Here is a 20315-nt window from a genome sequence, read left to right on the forward strand (position 1 = left end):
TTCTAATGAAAATCTGGCTTGTCTAATTCCTTAGATTTCCTTTTTATATGTGCAAATACACAGACAGTTATGTTTGCTGCTCAAGAAAGAAATTGGGTTCTGTTCTTTTAAGTTTTTACTGTTAATGATTGTGCGTGTGTATAAAGATAGAAAGAGAGGGAGAGGAGAGGGAGGGAGAAAGGGGGAAAGGAGGGAGCAAAAGAGAGAGGGAGGGAGGGAGAACAACTTAATAACGTGAAGGTGGTACGTGCTGGAGAACAACTTTGGATAATAGGTTCTCTTCCACATGGGATATGAGACTCAAAGTCATATCCTGATGTTGTCAGGATTGTATGCCAGATGCTTTTACCACTGGGCCATCTTGCTGACCAAGGGTTCTTGTTGAGAAAAAAAATAAGGATATTCATTTTTCAATAATTATTTCATAAGTACATTTTACTGGGCATCTCTGTAGGGACTAATGATTTCTCTTATTTCAAAGTTTAACAGCTAGAGTGTTGTCTGCAACCCAGTAGTTCATCTTAATGAAAACTTACAAGGACACATGTGAGGGAAGAACCCTGCTCTTGGCCTGGTAACTACCTCCTTAGACTCATTGATTCTTGAAATTATGATAAGATAGATGTGTTACTCACATATTAGCAACCCCTATGTGATTAAAACCAAAAGGAATTATATGTGTTTAAAGAGGATCATGAAGATTCTGGACCCTTGTGATTTATTTGTTTTTGGTTTTGTTTAATTCAAAAGTGTGAAGTCTATTTCCAAGTAGAGTATGGGTTTAAGGAAATTTATGACTGTCCAGGACAGCTGCACCAAGTGCCTTTGGTACCAGAACTGAGCGTGATCATAGTGATGCAGAAACCATGTCGGATCAGCCATGTACATTGCCATTAGGGATTAGACTTTGTCTGCATTGCACAGGTATTACAGTGGACAGAATAATGAAGGCACACATACGTTAAAGACTAAGAGCATATGCAAGAACAGAGTAAAAAAGACTAACATTAAATATTTTCTATTAACAAAGCTGTTTGAAATATTTTGTGTGTGTGTGTGTGTGTGTGTGTGTGTGTGTGTGTGTGTGTGTGTGTGTGTGTGTGTGTGTTGGCCTGAAACTTGCTATGAAGAATAGGCTGGCCATACACTCATGGATATCCACCTGCCTTTGCCTGCCTAGTGTTGGAGTTAAAGGCTTTTCTCTCTGTTCTCAGCCAGTGTGAGGGACTTTTAAACATTACGCTATCCAAGTCTCTTAACATTCTCCAAAGAGTTTTAAATATTTAATGTAATTCTATATCCAGTGTTAATATTCACACTTGAAAATCAAAGCAACATTTGGTCAAGTAATTCCCAAAAAGGTCTTGAGGTCCTTGTTTATTTTAGTGAGACAAGTGGCAAACTATAGAGCTCGTGAAGCTTATGATAGGAGAGCAGTGTTGTTTCTTAGGACACATGATTTTTGCCTCTCTATCTTGCATCAGAGATGAATCCTGGAGCTATTTTTCAAAGCCCTGTTTTTAAAATGAGTTGGGACAAACTCTCTCATTGTCTGTGAAACACAAAAAAATTGATAGTCCCTAACATTGATTTGATAGGTTTTCACTCCCCAACAGCTAAATTTCAGCTCTAATATTTATAATGAGAGAGTTTAGGCTGGAGATCTGTAAGACTGTGATGAGCATGTCAGAAATATGAACAAGCACTGCTTCTGTCCCAACTCATTTTAAACATTCAAATTAATCACAAGCTTCAGGGGACGGCCATGGATGACACGGTTACATACTACAGACAAAATTCCCCAACTCCAGCCCTACTGTGGTGGTGTAAAGGAAAGCTGGGATAAACCTCATTCTATAAGCTTTGGTCAGCTAGGAGTCAGATCTGACAAGGAAGGTTTGAGGCTGCCGCTAAACCTCTAGGGACAGTATGTCCATGTTTTCTTTTCTATGAGACATTTTATATAACTTCTCATTGCTACAGTGAATTATTAATAATAGTTGTACAAAATAATGAATTTCACCATGACATTTCATACATATTTCAAATGTACATTGGTTATCCTTTCCTTCTTTCTTTGCCTTCACTTGTCTTCTGGAGGGTGGGATCAGTTTCAGTTTTCTTTTTGTGGATGTCCGGTTTTTGTTGGCACAGTTTGTTGAAACTCCTGTCTGCTCTCCATGTGTGCTCTGGGAACCCTGGCTAGAACTCTATCAATTTATCTCTGAGACTTCTATCCCACTGGTCTGTGTATCTGTGTGTTAGTACCATGATGTTTGTATTGTCATGGCTCTCTAATGTAACTTAAGCTCAACTACAGTAATACGTCCAGTATTACTATATGAATATTAAGTAGAAGTAGCCTTATTATGGCATAAGCAATGTATAATCAGTATTGATTGAACATTAACGCAGGCCACATGAAGCAGACCTACAGTGGATTGAATATTTGGTTTTTGTGCATGCTGGAAGCAAGCATTATGTTTTCTGTTTGCAAGCAGGAGAATGCAATGTTGAAGTCATTCTCGTCAGAACTTCTCTAAGTTCATGTTGTAAGGCAGCAGTTCTCAACCTATGGGTTGTGACCCCTTGGGGGTCAGCCATATAAAAGACATCCTGCATATCAGATATTTACATTATGATTTATAACAGTAGCAAACTTACAGTTATGAAGTATCAATGAAATAATTTTATGGTTGGGGGTCACTACAACATGAGGAACTGTGCTAAAGTGTCACAGCATTAGGAAGGTTGAGGACCACTCTTATAAGGAGTAGCACAATCCATTAAATGGGACCAGAACTGAGCTGGACCTTCATGCTAACTTCTTGGTGTTCAGTTTCTCTTTCCTAAGTCAGATATCCTTCACAGTAGGCTTATTGTTCTAGGGAATTCAGAATAGCGAGGTATATTATAAAACAACATATAAAAGGTTAGTATTTTATAAGAAATATAAGTTTGGGGGTATGTTTTATGGATTAACCTAATTCCTATCCAATCTCTGGTGAAATCTTTATTCTTCTAAGATCCTGATTTGCCTTGTAAACACCACTGCCAGGAGTTTACCTGTAACTTTCCTTTGCAATTTATATAATTAGCTTCCATTGCCTGCTGGTAAATAACTTCAATGATTCATGGTATGAATCCCAAGGATCAGAAAACAGTTAATATTTATTTTTTGCTTGGTCTATGCCCATTTTTCCATGAGTCCTCAAAACAATCCTTTGAGGATAGTACTGTCTTTTGGAGATTGAAAAAAGAAAGAAAGAAAGAAAGAAAGAAAGAAAGAAAGAAAGAAAGAAAGAAAGAAAGAAAGAAAGAAAGAAAGGAAGGAAGGAAGGAAGAAAGAAAGGAAGAAAGAAAGCTTTACTGAGGTTACTGGATCTCTGAGTCCATGGGCATCCTTAACCAGCTGTGTCTAACACTTTACATTGAGACATTTAAGAACTGTGCAATTTACATAGCAAAAACTATGCAGGAGAAAACAAACAAAGCTCATCCTGTTGTATGTGAAGGGTGAAGAATTATATGCACTGTTGTTCCTCAAGTACTACCCAGCTTATATCTTTTAAAGAGAACATCTCTCATTAGTCTGATGCTTAGCAAGTAGGGTAGGCTAGCCAACTGGCAAGCAAGTCTACGCCCAACTTTCAGCTCTGGCATTAGTGCCACATCTGATATTTTTACATGAGTTCTGGAGGACAAGATTTAAGAAAAGGCAAGCACTTCAGTAACTGAGCTGTCTCTTAAGTGCTTATACTATTTTAAGAAAGCTGATGATTTTGTGTTGGGTCATATTCACAGCTATTCTTTGATACATGTGGCCACGAGCAGCCCATGGGTCATAGATTAGAATACTGATTCTCACAATGAGGACTCTGGATCACCACCAGTAGTCGTGGTATCAGAAGAGAGTTTGTTAGTTTAGTTCCATCCTTCATAGCAAAATGGATATCTGTACTTTAGTCAGGTCCTCAGGTGTTGACCATGCATAAAGAAGTCTGAGAAGGGCTGTGTCCAGTGATGTCTTCACTCAAGAGGGTACAGTGGTTAGAGTAAGAACGTCCCCTCCGAAGCTTTTATGTTTGAAGAATGGAGTCTATAATCAGTGGAACTGCTTGGGAAGGATGAAAAGGCAGGGCCTTGTTGGAGGAGGTATATCTCTAAAGACAGGCTTTGAGGTTTTAAAAGTCCATGATATTCCCAGTTAGCTCTCTTCCTTGAGCTTTTGGTCTAAATGTGAACTCTCAGCTACTGCTACAATATCAATTCTGCCTGTCTGCTGCCATTGTCTCTATGAGGATTGTCAGGGGCTTTAACCCTCTGGAACCATGAGCCACATATTAAACAGTGTGTTTTATAAGTTGTCGCAGCCATGGTGTTTTGTCACAATAATTGAACATTAACTAAAACAGAGGGTAACTAACTGTCCTGGGCCACTGCAGATGGAGGATGTTCAACACAAGATTTTCAGCAGTTGGGAAATACAAGTCACAGACAAACAGAGCAAGGTGTTTACCCTAAATATAGAACTAGAATATTCCCCTTTGTATAAGATCAGTATTTTCCCCTTTCATGGAATACATGTTATTCTGGCTTTCAACACTGTTTGTGAGTGATCAGTATCGTTAAATCTGTCTTCAAAGACAATGACATTGGCCCTGTCTATGTAGGCAGAAAACACCACTGAGGAAGATTATCACTATCACCCCAAACCCTGGAAATCCCCACTGTTCACATCTAAATGTCTGAAACTTGGCAGTAAAGCTTCCCTTACAAAGGAGGGTACTTTCTTTTTCATTGGTATCCCAATTCAAAACATAGCTGCAAATAAAAATGTCCCCACTCAGACTTGCCAGTTCATTCCCTTTGTTTTGTTTTGTTTTTGTTGTTTGTTTACTCACTTGCTTGCTTGCTTATTTTTCAACTCACTCTGTAACTATTGTTGGCCTTGATCTCCTGATCTTTCTGCTTCCACTTCTCAAAGGCTAGGGTTACAGATGTGCACCATGCCTGACTTTTATTCAGCTCTTGAATTTGTGTTTTTAAAGCATCACTAAAATTCAGGCATGTGAAAGTCCTTCATTACCTTAATATTAATGATTTCCATGAGGGGAAATGCAATCCATGTGTTTATAATTCATTCCAACCCTGCCGTGTTACCATACAGAAGAAAATGCTAACCCTTAAGCTGGTGCTACAGATGCAAGCTCATGAAGAAGAAATTGTTGATGTCTTTTTTGACCCCAGTTCTTAGTGCTAGGGCAACTTGCTTTAGGAAAGACAGTATGAAGAGTCTACACCCAAGTCCTAGAACATCTCATCTCCTAAGAATTGCTTTTCCTATCTAAAACAATCACTTATACAGAGAATCATTTTTTGGAGTGTGAAGTAAGATAATTTTCCTTCTTGTGTAAAATCTACTTTGGGAGCTGTGTGTTCTCAACATTATTTTTCATTTCCTTTGGGAAATTACTAAAATCTTCAATGGCCAAGATGAGACATAGCCATGAATTGCATTATTTATTTTTATTTAACTGATTGCTTAAACCCATTTAAGGAACTATCAATACATATAATTTTAGTATATGCCCAGGGCCTTGCGTTTCCTAGGCAAGCACTCTACCACTGAGCTAAATCCCCAACCCCTAGTATTTATTTTTAAAGCGTTATCTTTCCTCCCATCCACTCTCAAAAATCCCAGTAACAACACCATTACTCATTTGCTTATTCATCATGAGAATTTTAGGTCTTTTACACAGGACAAAATGAAACTGCTTTTACTACCATAAAAATCAAAGTAAGTATATTATAAAAGGATGGGTGGTCATCATAAATGTATACAAGAACAGTTTAGCAAGTCTATAACTGGAGTGGTTTTTTGTTTGTTTGTTTGTTTTGTTTTTGTTGTTTTGTTTTCTTGCTTGAAAGATCAAGGAAGAAGATTTGAGAAAGGTCATCTTTGAATCGGGCTCGGTCACAGATTTGTAGGAAGATAAAGTGTGCACAAATAAGTCAAGACAGAAAGAGACAACAGCACATGTCATGGAAATCAAATATGTCCCCTTTAGTCTGCAGGGTATAGAGAGAAACTAGAAGAGACAAGTCTAACCTGGAGTGATGTAGTTTAAAGCTTTGGAAACGAATGGCTACTCTAAGCAAGGAATTGTCACATCCTGAAAAACTGTGTCCATGCAGCAGAGAATCCCAGAGCACGATGGAGAGCTGGTCCTGCTTGTTTGGAGACCGTTTAGTCTGGGAAGAAATACTTAAACCCACATCAGAGTCTCACCCACCTATCGTCATTGACCTCTTTCTAGCTACTTTCATCATATGATTCCGTCCATGTGGATCCCAGCAGTTTTGAAGAATGACCATGAACAAGAGGAGGATGAGTTTAACAGGAAAGTTAGAGATTTGCTATTGCTTTCAGAAACACAATGAGCTTTACTCATGAGCATGATCACACTTGGGGGTCTTCATTTTCTTTGATTCCCAAACAGCCCCAGGAGGAAGGCATTACAGATCCCTTTGCAGATGAGACTAGTTTAGAAAGGCTAATTCCAAGCACTCATCGAGGATAAGGATGAGCCTTGCTTTCCATAGGAGAGTACGGAATGCATTCCTTTATAGCTAATCTCTAGTCTTCATTTGTTTTCAGTCAAAACCAAATCACAACTTTCTGGGACGAATTCATTGGTAGGGAACCCTAGCCAGAAAGGCAGATGATGGGATGAGAGGTCAAGTGGGTTGATGTTCAAGGACATGAGGACCAGGAAACACTGGATGGAAGTGGGGCACAAGAATTAAAATAATAGTGACACTGTTTGCTTAAACCTTAACTCAACCCTTGTAATGCAATAGAAATTACTGTAGGAATGTAAGAGAAGTCAGTTTAATGAGTGGCCCCGAAAGCAATTACTTTCCACTAGGTAAAATTCATTTGACCAAGGGGAAAACCGAGGTGAAGCACAATAGCCTCAAAATGGACAATTAATTTCTGAGTTTCCACAGACATTGCAATCTTTCAAATGCTCCTAGAGCAGACAGCATGAATCGAACATGCAATGGGTTTCAAAATTAAACAGAAACGAGGAAAGATATTATATTTTTTAATTGATTGTGGGCATAGAATGTCTGTTTAAAACAAATCAGCTTGAATAATTAAACCACAAACTCCTCCTCTTTCTCTTCCTCCTCCTCTCCTCCCCTTCCTCTTCTTCCTCTTCTGTTTCCTCTTCTTTCTTCTTATTCTTAGAACTAGGTAAAAGAATCCATTTAATCAATGTCTCCCTTGAACCAGAATTCTCATAAAAATAATTGTGGATCCTCCTTGGAAATTCTAGATGTTCCTATTTCACCTATAAAAGCAAAGGAAGACCAAGACACCATCCAGCTTCAAGTCCCAATGGCCAGACTATAGTATAAAGGGGTCTATTTCCTTCCCCCCCCCCCGGCTAGATATTCCTGCACTCTTTCTCCTTCTGCAATCTCATACTCACACTCGCATTCTGTGTGTGAAAATGACACCACGCTTCTAAGGCCCTGGTCTTCAGAGGAAAGCTCATTACATAATGTGGTTCAATACACTGACACGCTCATGACAGTATCACACTTCCCAAAGCTGAAAACTAAATAAGAAAATGTTATAGGGTGGGAAAATTTTGCATGTGGAGAAAAATTAAACAAATAATTTATTCAACCATCCATCTATTCATCATATTTTTAAAAAAAATAACTGTTTGTATGTCATTCTGCAAGGTGTTATGAGGCAACTTTTGAAAAGCAATTATGTATCATTACAAAGTACAACTTGTAGGACATATATAAGGGATGCACACAAAACTTCATGATTAGTACAGGAATGGCCTAAATCATGAGCACGCAGACTCAGCTTAATAAAATAAGGACAAGGACTTGGTGTGGTGATGCACACCAAATCAGCTTGAATAATTAAATCAGTCTCAGTAGTCCGATTGCAGAGGTAGGGGGACCACCGCAAGTTCAAAGCCAGCCCAGTTTCATATTCAGCTTGAGGTTAGGCAAGTCTGCACAGCAAGACCCTGTCTCAAAATAAATACACAATTTATTAATTAATTAGCTAATAACAAAATGAAGGTCACAACACTCATGGCATATGCTAGTAGTGGTTCATCAATGTGCCACAGCCATATGATTTCCAAGTAGATGTAGAATAAATTATCTATTCTTCCCCAAACCGTAGTATGTCTCTGGCATATTATGTGTTTATTTTAAAGTAAAATGAATATACCATTATATAAAGTCTCACTTAATTTGCATGCATATATGCATTACATGCATACCTGGTAGTTAGAGAAAGAACCTGTGCCCTTCACTGATTTCCATACTTCGCAACAAAGTGAACTTTCTTCTCTATACACGGTACAAATGCCATTATAACTTTTTCTTTAAAATACATTTTCAGTGTCCTAAACATCCAGGCTAATGAAAAATTAAGTTCTGTTATTCTCGAAGTCTTAAGGCTCACAGATGTCCAAGAAGGGGAACTTTGCATCTGCACCTATTTCCAGCCCTCTTAAGGGACCTTGATGCCTTGTCAGAACTAGGCCCCTCCCATCAGGCTCCCATTGAGGTCCCTTGCTACACAGTGAGTTGCCCAGGCAACCATGGAGGATGCAAAGGTGATTGAAATTATGGAAAACCTCTGTGTTTGTTATTCTTTTAGAACAGGGTCTCACTATATAGCCCAGGTTAGCCTAGACTCTTGGTCCTTTTAATTCTACCTCCCAGAACTAGGATCTCAGGCTGAGGTAGCACATGTGGTTCAGAACTCTGCTCTTAATATAAAAACTTTAGTCTGGTTCCCAACACCCAAATAGCTGTCAGTTTGAGGACAGCCTCACCTCTTTTGTTGCTGTTTGTGTGTTTATGTGATTTGTGTGCTTTATCTGCTTGTATGCCTGAATACCAGGAAAGGGAATAGGATTCCATTATAGACAGTTGTCCACCAACATATAGTTGCTGGGAGCTAGGAATTAAACTGAAGACCTTTGCTCCTAACCACTGAGCCATCTCTTCAATCCCAAGATACAAGTCTCATTCTCCAGAGAGGAGTATCAAACTGTTCTTCTGGGGTGAGGCGAAACTCTGCTAACTCCCAGAAATTGTTTCCATCTCACACAAGGCTCTACTGATTAAAACTTAGAAAATTCTTCCCAGCGTCCAGGATCTTGAGACAGGAGAATTGAGATTTTAATTGAATTAAATGAACTAGCCAATTCAACATGGTGAAACTTTACCTAAAAAAATGCTTTTAAATAAAAACAGAATTTTAAACCTAAGGAAAACAATCACCACCACTCCCAGAATGACCAGAAATCCAGATTTTAAAAGAGAGTTGTTTCCTATTTGAAGAAAGGAAGAGACACCTTTCCTGTCTTTTTCTATATCAGAGATAATTATTTCCATTGGTGTTTGTCATAACAAAGAACTTGTACATCTCTGAATCTATTATCTGTCTATTTATCTTTCAATCTCCCTTCACCCATGATTTTCTTTCTCATTTTTTTTTATTTCTTCCCATACCACAGATAACTTAGAGTAACCTGGCATATTCAGTTGTTAGTCAGTTGCCTCAGTGTCTCTTGGAAACACTGCAAAATTAAAGACGTATGAAAAGACTGCTGAAAAGAATCTGAGAAGTCACTAAGTTGTTATTCCTTAAACTTTAAGTATAATACATACCAAGGTCTGTTTTTTTGATATGCATTTAAATTAAATCATTGATTTTATTAACATATTATCTTAAGAGCAAGTCACAGTAAATGAAAGAATGTTCATAAATTTACCTGAAAATACAATTTTCCACACCCACTCGAAGACATGATTTTGCTACTAGTCCACATTGGTTTGCTATGTAGTCCAAGCTGACCTCAAACTCATGACCTCAGTCTCCCAACTTCTGAGATTTGGGCATGTGCCACCACACCAGCTTGAAAAGATACAAGGATTTTTAAGCAGTCTTATTCTAGTCTAGCTGTTGCAGAAAGCAAAGACTACTGCTTGCGCCACCTATTTGTGATCATAAAGAATTTAAAAGGAAGTAACTCTTTCCTCGTGTGACTTAATCTACTATAATCCAGGTTTATGTATCACCTAAAAACTTGTGTCTCTCTGAGTGGCTCATGCCTTTACTAGTACTCAGGAGGCAGAAGCAGATGGATCTGTCTGAGCGTGAGGCCTACCTAATCTACACTAAGTGCCATGTCAGCCAAGGCGACACAGTGAGACTCTGTATTGGAAAACAATAATGAAGTGTGTCTCCTATTTCCAGACCCAGCTTGGTCCTTTAACTTGGCTAACATGGAATTGCATCCTAGAGAAAATGCCCTTGACTCTGGTAGATCTGACTAAACTAAATCCATGCACTTGTCAATCAGGACCCTACTTATAAGCTATCATCTAACCATCTATGTGTGCCAGCTCTCTGGAAGTGGGTTGCAAACTGGCAGTAATCTTGGAATACAGTATTGCAGGAGGTGTCTTCCTTTCAATACATGCTCCGTTTTAAGGTGAAGTTTGATTTATTGAGATCTGCCAATGGTGTATCACCAGGAAGTCTTAATGTTGACTCCAGATAAGGTTAAATGGCCATCATTTCAGACACTATTCAAAGGCTTTAATAACTGAAATACAGTAAGATCTTTATATAGAACTGGAGGAACACAGAGGAGAGAACCATTATGAGTACACACATACACGGAGAACAAAGAAGGGATGGGGGGAAGAAGAATGATAAAATATTTGTTCTAAAGACTAGAATTGATAAGAAAGGGCTCTGTAGCTGGTAGAAGATTAATTCCGCTCAAAATAGAAGTAAAGGTGGTAGTGGTGTATACCTTTACTTTAATCCCAGCACTCAGAGGCAGAGGAGGTTGATCTCAGGGTTTGAGGTCAGCCTGCTGTACAGAGTGAATTTCAAGACAGCCAGGGCCACCTGGGTATAGAGAGAAACTCTGTCTTGAAAAAGAACCAAACAAACAAATTAATAGTAGTAGTAGTAGTAGTAGTAGTAGTAGTAGTAGTAGTAGTAGTAGTAATACCTTTAAAAACACTAGCACAGAAAGAAACCTCAACTTATATTAAGAGAATGTAAGCACTTAGAGCCCTCCTCAGAGCAAGGAAAATAGGTAGGGAGCGGTTTCCAAACTCTATGTCCAATGGAACAGGCTTGGTCATATTGATTAGAAATCTTCAGCTTGGGCCTGCCTAGCCTGTGCTGAAATCATGTTGGTGTCCTAAGCATTTGCTAAGGAAAGTTTCCATGTAGGTATCCTGTAGCAACGAGTCATTCAATCCTCAGGCAATGGAACAGAAATGATGAAGCAGTCTACCCAGGAAGATGAGTTGCGCCTAACCAGCCAGACCTGACAAAGAATGCCCTTTTGTCCCAGGTAGGAACTTCTCTTTCTTTTCTAGCTTGCCTCCAGGCTAGTTTGTTCGCATGGATTTAAGTTTCCAAGAAAACGTGTTCCTTGGGTAATATCCATCTACAATTTCCCCCTCATTGCCATTTTACCGTAAATGAGCTCGGGCAGCTGTTTTGGCAGAATCTAAGAATCTATTAGTTTAGAACACTACACTTGAGAGAGAGAGAGAGAGAGAGAGAGAGAGAGAGAGAGAGAGAGAGAGAGAGAGAGACAGAGAGAGAGACAGAGACAGAGACAGAGACAGAGAGAGAGAGAGAGAGAGAGAGAGAGAGAGAGAGAAAGAGGAAAACCTACGAGTGTCTTGAGCTCCATTATTTCAGTACCTCTTGAAGCTTCCCACCCTCACACCCCTACCACCCATCCCTGCTTCCACTCCTTCTCTGGACTTGCCTTATTTTTCTTGGAGATGTTCTTTCCCATGTCAACCAAACACAAGAATTGGCACTGATGTTTTAGAGTCTTACAGGGCCCCTGGAGAGGAATCACAGCTATGTCAGAAGGAGAGATGTCCAAGTTCACTCCTAAAGAACTAATTAGCCTCCAATAACAACCCGTCTCTAGAGAATGCAACAACCTTGGTGTTAGAACAAGGGTCGTGAGCCAAACTCTCCATAGGCTCATTCCATTCCCAGACCTGAGAAAGCAGTATTTTCCATGCTCATAATAAGAACCTAAAAGTCTTATCATCCAATAGAATTCCTTATTTTTAAATCGGATCTTTTAAATGGTAGATCAGGGACATTTACATCAAAAATGACCTATTGTCATTTATATAGCCCACAGTTGTGGCAGAGTTAATGCTTGCAGCCATTTTACCTAATGAATAATTCATGATCTCTCTCTCTCTCTCTCTCTCTCTCTCTCCCCGCCCCCCCCCCCAATACTCCAACAATTTGAATGTGAAGGCAAAGCACATATTACTTGTACATGTGTACATAACTGGTAACTTTGATTCTTTCAATGTGCTCTTAAAGTCACATTACCTACAGACTTCCCATAGATCACTGTGGTGGTTTGAATAGAAACGGCCCTCATAGGCTCTTGGATTTGAATGTTTGGTCACCAGAAGTGGCACTATTAGGAGGCGTGGCCTTGTTAGAGTAGGTGTGGCCTTTTGGCTCACTCTGTCTTCCTGCTGCCTGCCAGTCGATCCTTATGTAGAACTCACAGCTGCCTCTCTGGCACCATGTCTGCCTGGATGCTGCCATGTTTCCCACCATGATGATAATGGACTAAAACTTTGAACCTGGAATCCAGTCCTAGTTAAATGTTTTTCTTTATAAAAGTTGCCATGGTCATGGTGTATCTTCACACCAATGAAAACCCTGACATGGATAGCTAAAGAAGTTGCAGCCTACATGGGAGTTTTCAATAGTGTTCATGGTAATATCTTTTGAATATTAAAGCTTAAGAGTTTTGTTTGAACTGCTATGATTTTAATTCCTTAACAGTTCTTATAGCCTGTGGATATGTTAAATTTCTTAAACAAGCCAAGTATAAGACTCCTACAATAGTTTATGTATTCTCATTTGGATAATTCCTGTATAGATCACTAGAGGAAGCCATGACAAATAGAAAAAGGTGTGAACTGCCAGCTTCCATATGTGACATGGGTCTTAAAAGGGGAATAAGAAAGAAATCAAAACAAAGTGTGCAATGTTCAGGTCTACCTTGGACCAGTTTGCTAACAAAGTATGCCTGATCTGGCCAATGGAGTATGTAATAGGGCTGGGATACTTTCTGAGTCACCAAAATAGTAATCAGGAGAGTGATTCTGAGTGACTATGTGGTTTAAAGCTCAACTCTTTTTTGTTTTTTTAAAGAATATGTTTGCCAAATTCTGCATGGCCTTGAAGGGATGGAGTGACCATAATTCCCACCCCTGGAACAGAGCCAGCAGGGCCAGGATGTGGGCCTCCACTAATGTTAACCATTGATGGGTGTGAGGTTTGTTTGTATAAAAATATAAATTTTTTACTTCATGCCCCCCACTTTGGGAAATATTTTCCATAATAATTAGAAGTACCATGAGTCCAGGAGGCAAGGATGTACCTATGTCTCAGCAAAATGCTAAACACTGAGGCCTTCAGGACAGCCCTTAAGGCTGTGGGAAAGAACACTGAAAACATGAATTTAAAACTATATAATTTTTGAACTATGCAAAATATAAAGATGCAAAATGAATTATATGAGGGGCCTCACTGACCTAAAAGAACATAGGCAGCTGCGCTATGAGCTAGAGTATCAGAAAGATATTAAGGAAGGAGATGATGAGATTTGGGAGCTAGCTTTTTGTCTGTGCTTACAAAGGCAGGCAGATCTATGAATTCATTCGTAATGTAAAAGAAAAAGAGGAAAAAATGTACTTGCTGTTCTTTTCTAAAAATCAGAGGGCTGAGGTCATGGGATGCTGATTCATGGGATTATCAGAAGGAAACCTGTGGTAATGACTGAATTGATATGTAAATAAAAGTCTGCACTTTTGGTCTGCAAGGGATGAGCTACCCAGAGGGAACTGTTTGGAGAACTGTCTCAAGCAAAGAGCAATTTGGAAAGCTGTCTGGAGCAGAACACAGGCTATCAGCTTGCAAACCATTATTTGACTTTGAGTTGTTTCTTTCATCACTTTCAGACACCCCCTTCCTCAGAACACCTCTCTAAGTCAAGGCTGGTCCTTGGCATATTTTTATTTTTATTTTTTTGAGAATTTCATACATGTGCTCAATGTATCTTCACCTACTTATACCTTCATGTACTCCTTTTTATAGCTTACTGAATCTAGTCAGTGCCGCCTTCATGCAAAAGTGTAAGGGGCCACACCAAAGCATGAGTCACCTAACTAACAGACACATCTGTAAAGAAATATGACTTCCCTTCACCCAGCACCATCAACTGCCAACAGCTCCTCACCTAAGGATGGAACCTTATGAACTCATCCCCCATCTATACTGTAATATTGACTAGCTTGATTTTGTGAAAGGCTAGCATAGATACTCATAGCTGTTTTGAGCCCATGAGTTCAATGGACCATTTTATGTCTAGAAGATAGCATTTCACAGCACTCTTCCCCATCTTCCTGCTCTTACATTCTGTCTACTCTTCCACTGTGCTCCATGGGCCTTGGAGGGGCTGTTACAAACATTGCATTTGGGGATGAACATGCAACAATTACTCGCTCTCAGTACTTTGGTCAGTTAGAAGTTTCTGCTATGCACTACAAAAAGAAAGTTTTCCGACCAACATTGAGAGCAGCAGTAATCTACTCATAGCTAACTGGCAGTAATCTAGAAAGTGGGAATAAAAGCTGAGATAGTAAGACACAACAGTACTCAAGGGTCAAAGTAGACATGGCAAAAATAAGGGGAGATAGCTACAACTTGATCAAACCTTCTAATACTTCCCAGTCCCCCTCCACATCCTAGATACTGGAAATACAGCAAACCCAATCTCGTGAATCAAACCCTCTATTGTATTGAATGGATTACCCAGACTTACTCTAGGTCTCTGTATTAACCAGACAGGCTCTAGGTCTCTGTGAGCTGAGAACCCAGGTGGAAATTCCCTGTGCAGGTATGGTACGATAGCAACCAATAGTTGGAGTTCTATAGAGTAAGATTTAAAGATTACTCATGTCCCCCACCTCAGAATTTCTTTTTCTGGTACCTTCTTGGAAGCCCAATCCACTTCAAAGTACCAATGATATCTATCATTCCTTTCATGATACATAAACTTCGCTTTCTGATGTTTAGATCTGAGTGTGTCTGTCAGTAATCTAGACTCCCAAAGCATTCATCTTACAACCACTAACCCCATGTTTTGTTTGTGACACTCAAGATTATTTGAATCTTTAAGAGGTTCATCTCTTAGATTTAGTACTATGCATATATACCACTCACTAATACTTCCTAATTTGCATTTGACTTCTGCATTTGACTTCTTACATGACTCTACCTTTCCCCCTGGGTTTGTGTATTCTTCACAGAAACTTCCCAGACACTGTGAGATACACATCTCCCAAACAGATGTCTAACAGACAGATTGGGAAATCATCTGAGCCAAAACAGCTGTAGTGGGACAATTGGACGACTCGACCTGGTACAAGCATAGGAAATTATTGCTTTCTAAAAGTGTAGAATCATAGTTGGAGATAATACTATAAACTTTGCCAAATCTGACTGTGATTTTGGAGATAAGGAAATAGTCCAGCAGTTGTATCATAATCACACAGCTCATAGGTGGACGAGTCAGTTAACATGAGCAGTGTTCTATCTTCACCTGGTAGGACTTTGCTATGTATGGAAGGTAAGACCTCGTATTCAACAACAACAACAACAACAACAACAAAAAGCCAACTATAGTGGCTATTGGAAGCAACAGCATTAGAAGGAAGTAACTGCTTTCTTGGCACAGAAGTGAGTCCAGACACTTGCTATAGAACAGACTGTTATATAGGAGGTGGCCAAGCATGTATAAAGGCAGCCATGGGAAGAAGTGTCACAAAACACCCCAGGGAAGCTACGGTGTGAGTGTTCAGATACACACAGAAAGTATTGTGCATGGTCTTACAAATAGATTCCTATGGGTTGGCAAGGTGGTCCAGAGGGTCAACGCACTTGCCATGCAACTTAAGTGATCTGTCATCAGTCCACAGGCTGAACCCACTGTGGAAGGGGAGAATTGATACTCCTGATAGTTGTTCTCTGGCAGTCATTTATGTGTTGTGTTGCATGCATGCCTGCATGTTTGTGCACACAAACACACATACACACACACACAGGAAATAACAAAGATAATTTTAAAATATAAATGATTTGCTTTCTGTGTACTCAGAGTATAGCTCAGTAGTATAACACATATATGCTTAGAGTGCAGTAGACCCTGACCAAGTTCAATTCCCAGCACCTCTTCCCAAAAGAAAAAGAAAAAGACAACATTGCTGTACACGGTGATGCCCACTAGTAATCCTGACACTTAGGAGACTGAGGCAGGAGGATCTCCAACATGAGGCCAACATGAGCTCAAGAAACTGCGAAAAGGAACAATTAAAAAAAAGAAATCATTTGTACTGTGGGGTAAAATAATAACGGGGAAGGAATATAAAACTCATATTCTTATTGAACAGAGAGCACAATATAGAACTGATGTGTAACTAATGGTCCTCAGACACGGTTTGAAATATAGATATCTATCATTTCCTACAGCTCCTGAGCTGGGGCCTGTGAAATATTTTGTTCAGTGGCCATGGAGGTGGTAGGTTTTGTTCTTGTTTCTATTTGATTGGTTTGCCATTGCTGTGCCACACCCATGATTTTGATGTCCCTGAAGTACATAGGAACATAACAGAGACCTGCTCTCTGTTCATGGCTTTTGTCACCTACATATGGATGTGTATCCAGGATGATGTGGTTTTTAAAATAAGATCCTAAATCTCTAAAAATTTAAATATAAAATAAAATGTCAGGATTATTATATGGCATGCGCAGTAACAGTGTTAAGCATCATTTCAGAGACATTGACACTGAGACAGAGATATGGAGGCGGCAAAGGCTGCCAGAGGTAGGGAACAGGGACAAGTACAGTGAATGACTTTCATTTCCTTACAGAATAACTGAAGCTCAGAAATTGGATACACTTCCTATAATCTTGGTTACTGACAGGACCCTGCTTGTCAGCACCTGATCCTTCATATGGCTCAATCAGAATTTCAGATCAGAAAAAAAGGGCAAATTGTGCGAGGTTCCTAACATCTGGAACTGGAGCTGCATAGATCTAAACCAAGGACAAAGCCTGCCAGGAGCTCTCTCTATATTCCTCTGTCTCTGTCTCTGTCTCTGCCTCTGTCTCTGTCTCTGTTTCTCTCTGTGTGTCTGTCTTCTGTCTTTCTGTCTCTCTCTCTGCCTCAGTGTGTCTCTGTCTCTGTCTCTCTGTCTCTGTCTCTCTCTCTCTCTTTCTCTCTCTCCTGCGCGCGCGCGCGCGCGCGCACACACACACACACACACACACACACACACACACACACACACACACACACACACACACACCCACGTGCCCACACATACATGAAAAAGTTCACATCTTTGTTTGTTTGAGACAAGAAATGTAGCCCAGTCTCTCCAAATCTTGCTCTGTAGTTGAGGTCAACCTTAAACTTCTGACCCAGGTGAGTGCTGGGATTACAGGATTACATCGGCCATGACTAGGTTCTGTGGTCCTGGAGAATGAACCAGGACCCTGTGTATACTACCAAGCATATTGTGACCTGAGCTACATCCCTGGTTTCATGGTCACCTTCTTATTATCAGCATGTGTAAACTCCCTGCATAAGAACTGCACTCACTTTTCACGTTTATGTCCTCCTGTCTTTGGGGCTTCATTTTAAATATTAACAATGGGGTTTGGGGATTTGGCTCAGTGGTAGAGCGCTTGCCTAGCAAGCGCAAGGCCCTGGGTTCGGTCCCCAGCTCTGAAAAAAAGAAAAAAGAAAAAAAAGGAAAAAAAAAGAGCACGTTTAAATATTAACAATAAAAAAGCAATCACTAAACACATGTGATTCGTCAAGTGTACTGCGACTGCCCACTGCCCGCCTTTGCTTTCTTGTGCACTCTATGTAAAAATCCATGCATATTTTTAAGGCAAAGAATAGAATAAAATTCTGTGGGAATGTTGTAAATCGTTGCTGTGAATCATCCCAAAGCCATCTAACAGGAGGCCTTCCTATCCCTTTCCAGTAAATGTTATTCCAGTTCATGATTGTACTTGCTGGCTGCCGAGAGCTCTCTGGGAACAACTTGGACCTGGCAAGACAGGCCTTTGAGGTAATGGCCTTCCCTTGCTCACTGGAAAGAATCATTTTCAACTCCAGAACAAATATCATCTTCTGCATTTCACTTGTTCATTTTTATTAACCAACTGTGTCTGCTGAAAACGTCCTGACCTAAATACTAAAAACTCCATTTGACTTTTTTAAAATCTTGGTAGTTCAGCTTCCCATCTATTCATCCACAAATAAATATGGAACACCCATCTTGGACTCAGCCTGCAGAAGTGTTATTCTTAAACAACTACTTTGTTTGAATTGCAAGACCCTGTATGTCCCCAGCAGTCTTTGGTGCATAGGAGGTTTGGTGTGTGGGATTAGATGATAAAATCAGGTAGACACTCAGATTCTAAATGGCCAGCATTTTGATGGTAAATTAGTGCCACAAATCCCTCCAAGTGAGCGTGGTAACCTTTGTTACAGAGTAAGCTTCGGCTTACGTGCCTGGATGTCTAGAAGAAGCAGGGTTCTGTGTGCTGAACGGAAGTATAAGGTTGACATATATGACATTTAAGAAATTCTGTGGATGGATTTTAAGTATGAAATTGCAGGATGCTAGTCTTTCTTTTCTTCCCAAAGTGAGATCACTTCTATAGTTTGCTCATTTTGAATCTTTCGTGTGATCTCCCTCTGAGGGCAGGGATAGGAGGGGGCATTTCTAAGGCCTGAGTCTGCCGTCAAGAACTCTTGAGTGAGACTAATGTTAATTTTGCTGACGTGATGAAGATGTCTTACTCATTCTCAGAAAAGAGTTTTCATGGTTGGGTTAACACAGCTTAAATTTAAACCTTGTGCAAGGCAGATCTCCCATGCTTCTCTTTGACTTATCTGCCGTACATTTTCGCATTGTGTCAGAGCTCTTGTTAGCAAACACAGAGACAGCATCACACTTGGGAGAGACTTGTTGGGGAGAGAAAACAAAACAAGGTAAGAAGATTCCTTAATATGGTGATGTGCATCTGGCACCATGGAAAGAGAGCGGGAAGGAAGGGGCTGGGTAGAAATGTCTCCAAATGGGAGCAGAAGTCCAAGTAAACCTTGGCTAACTCAGTAGAAACTTCTTAGACCTTTTGGAAAGTCTGATTTCTCCCTGAAATTGGTCTGTATTAATACCCTTCACCCATAGCTGACATACTTACTATGTTAAGTCATGGCGTTTGGAGTCGATCTCAGAGAACAGGCCTCAGAGTGAGCATGGTGCTAGAGCCAGATGGATATCATCTGCAGCCTCTGCCAGGCGTGCTCCCCACAGCATTCAGCCAGGCGTGCTCCCCGCAGCATTCATCATATAAAACACACCTCACTGGCCACCACTCTCTAAGCACAAGTATCATCAGGACCAGTGTGTTGGATGCATTTGACTATTCCTTTATAGTGGAGTTCCTACAACACGAGCATCATGTTCAGTGTTATAAACTCTATGAGGGCCATAGAGGTCTCTGCCCTCTTAGACTATACTACACATGTCATTAATTCCCTTGAAAAATACTGGCTTAGCACTGGGAATTTCCTCAGCTAGAGGTATGCTGCCCATCTTTGATGGTTACTAAAAGGACTATTTCTATGTTCATTCATAATGTCTATCTCCAAATCAAATTTAAGTTAATTTTCTATTCTTTTATTGGGGGAGGAGACACCAAACAGGGTTTCCTGTGTGCCTTTGGCTGTCCTAGAACTAGCTCTATATACCAGTCTGCATCAAACTCAGAGATCTGCCTTCTTCTGCCTCCCAAGGCTTCATGGTCTCATTAGAATGTATGCAGACACTGGGCATGGGGGTGTACACTTAAAAACCTTGTATAGGAGAAAACAGTCTGGGGCTCAGAGTGAGATACCATTTCAACAATGACAAAAGAATCAGAACAGAAATTAATGACGACCATACAGAGTAATTCTAGCTGCTCTTGCCTCGGTTTTAAAATGTACATGGGACTTCGTAGTATCTCAGTATTTGGTGTCACAGAAACACTGCATCCATGTGTGTTTGTGAATGTTCTCTGCAAGACTGGAATGGCAAATAGGGTAAG

Source organism: Rattus norvegicus, chromosome 2, assembly GCF_021556685.1.
Source record: "Rattus norvegicus strain SHRSP/BbbUtx chromosome 2, alternate assembly SHRSP_T2T, whole genome shotgun sequence".
Classification (NCBI taxonomy): Eukaryota; Metazoa; Chordata; class Mammalia; order Rodentia; family Muridae; genus Rattus; species Rattus norvegicus.